The sequence below is a fragment of the Orycteropus afer genome, unplaced genomic scaffold (genome assembly GCF_000298275.1).
Source record: "Orycteropus afer afer isolate SDZICR_OR568_19922 unplaced genomic scaffold, OryAfe1.0 scaffold00358, whole genome shotgun sequence".
Classification (NCBI taxonomy): Eukaryota; Metazoa; Chordata; class Mammalia; order Tubulidentata; family Orycteropodidae; genus Orycteropus; species Orycteropus afer.
This window is the reverse complement of record NW_006921945.1, coordinates 1,225,752-1,234,064: the sequence shown is the minus strand read 5'-3', so window position 1 is coordinate 1,234,064 and position 8,313 is coordinate 1,225,752.

Genomic DNA, 8,313 nt, shown 5'->3' with positions numbered 1-8,313 from the left:
TTTGTTAAAGAGGCTATCTCTCCCCCATTTAATGGGTTTTGGCCCTTTGTCAAAGATCAGCTGTCCAGAAATGGATGAGCCTATTTTGGGTTCTCGATTCTGTTCCATTTGTCTATCATTATGCCAATACCATGCAATTTTGACTACCATGGCCCTACTTTGTTTTTCTTCTTCAGTAGTGCTTTGCTTATCCAAAGTCTCTTTCCTTTCCATATGAAGTTAGTGATTGGTTTTTCCATGTTCTTAAATAATATTGATGGAATCTGGTTTGGGATTGCACTGAATGTATAGATTGCTTTGGGTAGTATTGACATTTTCACAATATTCTGTGTTTCTGTCCATGAACATGGCATTTTCTTCCATTTATGTAGGTCTCTTGTAGTTTCTTGTAGTAGTGTTTTGTAGTTTTCTTTATATAGGTCTCTTGTATTCCTGGTAAGATTTATCCCTAAGTATTTTTCCTTTTTGGTAGCCATTATAAACAGTATTGTTTTCCTTATCTCCATTTCAGAGGTCTCTGTTTTTGTAGAGGAATCCAACTGATTTTTGTATGTTGACCTTGTATCCTGCCACTTTGCTGAGTCTTCCTATTATTGTTCTCAGGTGCTGTTGAGTCATCTCTGACTCATAGTGACCCTGTGGACAGCAGAACGAAACACTGCCCAGCCTTGTGCCAGCCCCATGATCCTTGCTATACCTGAGCCCATCGTTGTAGCCACTGTCAATTCATCTCCTTGAGGGCCTTCCCTTTTTTTTGTTGACCCTCCACTCTACCAAGCATGATATCCTTCTCCAAGGAATGGTCCCTTCTTACAACATGACCAACAAAGTCTGGCGATTCTCACTTCCAAGGAGCATTCTGGCTGCACTCCTTCCAGGACAGATTTGTTAGTTCTTTTAGCAGTCCATGGTACTTTCAGCCTTTCTATTAGTTCCAATAATTTTTTTGCTGAGTCTTTTGGGTTTTCTATGTAAAGGATCATGTAGTCTGTGAACAGAGATAGATTTACTTCTTTTTTGTTTGTTTGAATGCCTTTTATTTCTCTTTCTTGTCTTATTGCCCTGATTAGGACTTCCAATACAATGTTAAATATAAGTGGTGATAGAGGACATCCTTGTCTAGTTCCTGTTCACAAGGGGAATGCTTTGAGTCTTTCTCCATTGACAATAATGTTGGCTGTTAGTTTTGTGTATATGCCCTTTATTATGTTGAGGATTTTCCTTTCTATCCCTCTTTTGCTGAGAGTTTTGAACAGGAATGGGTGTTGGATTTTATCAAATGCCTTTTTTGCATCATCTGATATGATCATATGGTTCTTTTATTTTATTTGTGTGATTTGCATTAAAAAATTGATTATTTTTCTGATGTTGAACCATCCTTGCATACCCAGTATGAATCCCACTTGGTCATGGTGTATTATTATTATTATTATTTGATATGTTGTGTTATTTTGTTGGCTAGGATTTTGTTGAAGATTTTTGTGTCTATATTCATGAGGGATATTGGCCTGTAGTTTTCCTTTTCAGTAGTATCTTTACCTGGTTTTGGTATCAATGCTATGCTTGCTTAATAGAATGAATTTGGGAGTATTCCATCATTTTCTATGTTCTGGAATAGTTTGAGTTGCATAGGTGTCAGCTCTTCTCTGAACATTTGATTGGATTCTCCAGTGAAGCTCTGGGCCAGGACTTTTTCATGTGGGAAGTTTATTTTATGACCTGCTAAATTTCTTCTTTTGTTATGGGTCTGTTCAAGTACTCTATCTCAGACTGGGTTAGTTAGGTAGGTCTTGAGTTTCTTATTTGTTTATTTAATTTTTATTGTGATTTGAGTGAAAGTTTCAGAGCAAATTCATTTTCCATATAAAAGTTCAGACACATTTTGTTTCATGACATTGACTGTAATCCACATGAAGTAACAGCTCTTTTCCCAGTTCCTTCCTGTATTTACTTCTTCTTTGTGTCCTATGCATTCCTGCCCCCTGTGCAAATACTACCTTCTCTTCTCCTATGATTGACCTTTCTAAGGAGTGTACCTACCTGGTGTAAATGTTCACCCCATGTGTCTGTCTATTGTTTGGCTAGAACCATGGGAGTGAGTTTAATTCTGAACCTGAAGGGTAACTAGGGGCCATTGTCTCAGGGGTCTCACCAGGTTCTATCAGACCAGTAAACCTGGTCTTTTTTATGATTTTGAGTTTTTGTTTGACATTGTTCTCCTATTTTATCCAGGATCTCCTGCACTGAACCCTTTCTGAGTAGTTGACAGTGGTAGTTGGGCACCATGTAGTTCTTCTGGTCTCATGGTCGTATAGGTTGAGGTTTGCATGGTCCACTTGTCTCTTGGGTTAATTGTTTCCATGCATCTTTGGTTTTCTTCATTCTTCTTTGTAAGAGCCTTCATTTAATCACATCTGCAAAGACTAGCAGTTGGAGTCCACTTGGAAGGAAGGCGTGGAGATACACTTCCAAAAAATCAGTCATTGAAAACCCTATGCAGTACAATTCTACTCAGACATCCCAGGGTCACCATGAGCTGGAATTGACTTGATGGGAACTGGAAAAAAGCAGGAATGGAGGCAGCAAGCCTATGACATTGGGCCATCAAAGACTGTTCCTGATCAATGGGAATGTTAGAATATTAAAAAAACCAACTCACTGCCGTTGACTCGATTTCAACTCATAGCGACCCCTCCTTGGGTTTCTGAGGTGGTATCTCTAAGGAAGTAGATTGCTCATTCTTCCCTCCGAGGAGTGGCTGGTGGGTTTGAACTGCCAGCCTTCTGGTTAGCAGTCAAATGCCTTAGGCATAAAATTGACCTGCTTGTGAACATTGACTTCCCCAGAGATTGGCTCACCCTCTTGTATCTCCAAGCTAAACCTTCTTTAAGAACACTCTTATAATCAGACATTATAAGGCTCCAATGTGGGGGCCTTACCTTTTTCCATTTTCTATAGCTCAGTGTTTTCACATTGTGGGCTGTAATTCATGCATTGCTTGTGAAATCTATTTAGTGGCTTGAGACCCACACTTAAAGTAAGACATTAGAGTAAGAAATACCAGAGTGCATTACAAGTAGAGATGGTAATCATTGTTTCATGAAACAATGTGCATGTGTGTAGTGGATCATAATGTAAAGTGTGCTTGTCACTGTACGTTGTGGTTAAATTGAAAGCCCATGCTATGTGCGATTTCTTTATTCGTCATACTTTATGGTGAATGTTCCTTGCTATTGGGCAGAGAGATAATTAAAGCTTCCTTTGACTTCAAGTTCTTATTGTGTGGCTTAGTCCAGGGGGCAGGTGGGTACTTACTGCTTTGAGTAAACACATTTACAGCTCCCCTACTTCCATAGATACTCTTTCCTATCCTCAGGGAGGTCCTTCTTCCATACTCCTGCATTTACAGTCTTTCTCAGTTTACAAAGGAAAGGTATATCCATTTCCCAAGATGTAAAGCCTTCCAGGATGGCAAAGTTACAATTGAAAATGTTTTCAGGGAAGCTTCCTTTAGTTATCCAGGTCCCTGGGTGGTGTAAAGGGTTTCTGCTTAATTGCTAACCCCAAGGTTGATGGTTTGAACCTACCCAGTGTCATCCTGAAAGATAGGCTTAGTGACCTCCTTCCATTAAGATGACAGCCAAGACAATCGCATGGAGCTCAGTTCTGCTCTGTAACCCATGGTGTCACCACGAGTCAGAACTGACTCCAAGGCAATGGGGTTGGGCATTTCTTTCCTTCTCCCCCCTCCCCTTTAGTGATCAATAAGATACCTTAAAGCCTTCTTAGATTTCCTGTCTTTTCCTTTGTTGTGTGTATTCCATTTAAGAGTGAAGTACCAAAACCCACTGCTGTGGAATCGGAGCTGACTCACAGCAACCTCTCCTTGGGTTTCTGAGGTGGTATCACTACAGAAGTAGATTGCCCAATCTTTCTTCCGAGGAGTGGCTGGTGGGCTTGAACCACCAGCCTTCTGGTTAGCAGTCACATGCCTAAAGCACTACGCCATGGTAATTGGAGACTTTTGAGGATTTTCTGAAATCAGAAATATTACAGGTTGTGGGTAGTTGGAGTGATAATAATTTTTCTTTAAAGACCCCCTGTCTTCCATCTTCCATTGATAAAAAAGTGCCTTGCTGCTAAAGGAGAGTCTTATGAGAGCAACGACAGTATTGAAAACATTGACCCTAAAAATGTTCTTTTCACACTTACAAACATAAACAATGCTTTCCCACTATTCTCAGTACTTGCCATGGCATGTATCATTTACCAGACAGAAAGGTGACTTTGAGCAGCTGAGGAGTAGAGGTTAGTCAGAAGCCCTGGTGGTGCGGACAGGTCAGCACTGGCCGTTGGTCTGAACCCACCCAGCAGAAGAAGGACCTGACAATCTTCTCACACAGAGATGAACCAACAAAACCCTGAACCTGTTGCCAACCAATCAATTTGGACTCACAGTGATGCCACAGGACATGGTAGAGCTGCCCCATAGAGTTTTCAAGGATGTCATGTTTATGGAACAGACTGCCACGTCTTTCTCCTGTGGAGCAGCTGGTGGGTTTGAATCACTAACTTTTTAGTTAGCATTCAAGTGCTTAAGCACTGTACCACCAGGGCTCCTCTTCCATAAAAATTTCAGCCTAGGAAACTCTATGGGGCAGTTCTATTCTGTCACATAGGGTCAGAATCAACTATGGCACACAGTAACAATGTTGGTTAGTGACACTGATTATTTTAAAGACAAAATGGATTATTGTCAGCTATCTTCACATTTTTCATATTACATTGGAGTAGCCTGCAAAATGTCATACAGAATTTTATTTTAGATTTGGTATGTGTTTTAGATACATACGTGTCTTAGAAGGAGCTCTGGTGCCGTAATGTCTAATGCATTTGACTGCTAACCAGAAGGCTGGCAGTTCAAGCCCACCAGCCACTCCTTGGAAGGAAGATGCGGCAATGTACTTCCATAGCGATACTACCTCGGAAACCCAAGGCGGGGTCACTGTGAGTCAGCTCCGCCTCGACGGCAGTGAGTTTGGTCTTGGTTTGCAATGTGTCTGGGATAGCTAGTGCTGCTATAACAGAAATACCATAAGTGGATGGCTTTTTTTTTTTTTTTTTAATTCTTTCACATTCAGGGCAATAGCTCTAGGGAAGGTTTTCTCTTTGTCAGCTCTGGATGAAGGTCCTTGTCTCCTTTCAACATCCGTGGGTTCAGTGTCCCTTGGAGATCTCCATGTGTCTTCCCCCGGGTCTAGGAGGTTCTCAGTGCATGGACCCCAGGTCCAAAGGATATACTCCACTCTCAGCCCTTCTTTCTTTCTCTTTTAAAAAAAATCAAATCTTTTATAAATAAACATCCAAACCAAACCAAACTTACTGTCATTGAATCGATTCTAACTCATAGCAACCTCCATTGGGTTTCCAAGGCTATAAATCTTTATGGAAACAGACTGCCTTGTCTTTCTTCTATTGAGTGGCTGGTGGGTTTGAACCATTGACCTTTTGCTTAGCAGTCAATGCCTTAACCACTACATCACCAGAGCTCCTTAATAAGCACCAGTGAAGAAAAAAATGACAAGTCTAATTCATCCTTATACACAGAGTACTCTGGGGGCAGCCAGGGCCTGCTCCTTACTGGTCAGGAGCCTGTATGGGAGGGAAGTGGGCCTAGATATAAACAGCATGGTGGGGGGGCTAGAGGCAAGGTGGATAACAGAAGATGGGCACTAAGACATCCATCTTACAAGATGAACCACTGAAGGGTCAGTGGCCTCATGCGTGTGTGTCAGGCTGTTCATTCTGGAATGAAGATGGGAGTGGTCTTTACCTCTTAGTCTGGGACTGCAGGACATGGAGGAGGCTACTTTGTGGAGAAGATGATGTTGACAATGGGTCCATAGAGACTGAGAACCTCTGTAAAGATGAGGATCAAGATCATACCCTCAAATAGTGAGGGCTGTAGGGCAGTGCCATACATGCTGGCATCCCCCACAAGGCTGATGGCAATGCTGGCTGCCAGCCTGCTGAGGTCTATGTTCAAGCCTGCACCCAGCTGAAGGAAACACTTGTAGAGGGTGATGTTATCATTCAGGGAGTTGGTGATGAGGACAGCCACCACCAGGCCACAAATGGCAATGATGCCAGCCAACCATGACACGGGGATGGATGATGATCAGCTCCGACTACGTGACTGTGTCATAGGCAGTAACCAGGGTGCTGAAGACCATGTGGCTGAGATGCCCATGACAGCAAAAAAAGACAGGCATACTCGGGGCCAGCCACAGTCCCAGATGTGTCTGCTGGTGGAGGGAAAGGTCAATGGGACAAGTCGGCTGTGTGTGTGGCGGGTAGGCACAGAGGTGAGGGGACCAGTGTCAGTAAGGTGATTTGGCTCTTCTTCCTTGATGGTACTGAGGTCCCTCTCTCTCTGCTTGCTTGTTTAATCTCTTTTATATCTCCAAAGACATTGAATCAAGATACAACCTAAAACTATAGATTGTGTCCTACCTCATCAACATAACTGCCTGTAATCCTTCCTCATTAACATCATGAAGTTTAGGATTTACAACATATAGGATAATTAAATCAGATCACAAATTGGAGGATAATTATATAGTATTGAGAATCATGGCCTAGCCAAGTTGACACATATTTTTTGGGGACCCAATTTAATCCATAATATTGTAAGCTCCCCCCTAAAAAAATTTATATCCTTGCCACATGACCCATCACATCATCTCAAAATTCTTAAATCAACTCCAAGTCCAAATTCCATCCTGTGGCAAAATTCCTCTTCATCTGTGAATCTAGTATACAAGTTATCTGCTTCCAAAGGGCAACAATGGAGCAGGCCCAAGGTAGGCATTGCCATTAGAAATGGAGAAATTGGAGGGAAGGAAGAGATCAAGGGACCAAGCAAGTAAAAGACCTAGCAGAACAATTGACGTTAGCCCTCAAAGCTTGAAAATAACCCTCTCTTCTCTGAGACCATGTAGGCAATAGCCTTGCCTTCCAGACTCTGGGTGTTGGCCATGTGTTTGGATTCTGGGTGGAGGCCCTTTGTTCCTGGGCTTCAGCTGGGCCTTCCAAGCCCAGTGGGACAGCAACTCTGCACCCTTGGCTTTGGGTAGCCCCATTCTCCTAGTCCAACCAAGTGATGACCTCAACCCCTTTGCCCCAGAAGGCCCTGTTCTTCTGCCCCTTGGGCATGGAAGGCCTGCTTCCTCAACTTTGGACAGTGGCTCTGGCTCCATCCTCCTGACACTCATGAACAGCAGTCCCAGATTATGGAACCAAGTTGGTGAAGATAGGACTCTGAAACCTAGGAGGCCATAGCCCCACACTTTGAGACCCCAGTAGTCATGGCCTTACCCTTTGAGACCAAGGAAGCTCTACTTCCCTGCTCCATGTCTCTTCAACTTCTGCTTTCTGGGTTGGCCTCTGTCCTGCTTGGGTATTACAAAGCTCTCTAGCTCTATGGATAAGTGCCCAGAGCCACAACACTCTGCCAGGAAGCCTTCTCCTCTCTCACTCTGAGGGTCAACTCTCTTACCAACTCACACTGGTCTCCTGGTTCTGCTGCTGCTGTTTCTCTGACATTGTGTCTCACTGTCTGCACCATGTCTGGTGGTAGAGCTCTCCTCACTTCTTCCTGAGCCCTCACCAGAGTTGCCTTTGATGTCCATAATCCCACCAATAGTCTCTCAAGGCAATCTAGGCTTTTACTATCAGGCAACTCTTCCAGCCTGTACCCATTACCTAATTCCAAAACTGCTTCCACATTTTAGGGATCTGTTAGAGTAGCACCCCACTCTCACCTGTATCAAATTCTTAGTTCTCTGGTGCTTCTATAACAGAAATAGGCCAAGTGGATGGCTTTAACAAACAGAAATTTATTCTCTCACAGTTTAGGAGGCTAGAAGTCAAAATCTAGGCCTCCAGCTCAAGGGGGAAGTCTTTCTGTCAGCCCTGGAGGAAGGTCCTTCTCTCCTTTGAACATCTGTGGGCCCAGTATTTCTTGGAGATTTCCATGTGTTTCAGCATCAATCTTCCCCTGGGTCTAGGAGGTTCTCAGCACAGGGACCCTGGTTCAAAAGACATGATCTGCTCCTGGCTCTTCTTCATGAGTGCTATTGAAATTCCTCAGTCTCTGCTCATTTGTTTAATCTCTTTTATATCTCAAAAGACATTGAGTCAAGGGGGGGTTTCCGGCAAGATGGCGGACTAGGCAGAAGGATTGCACAGACCCTCTTCAACAAAGAAAAGGGAAACCAATTAACACAGACACAGAAGATAATCTTGGACCCC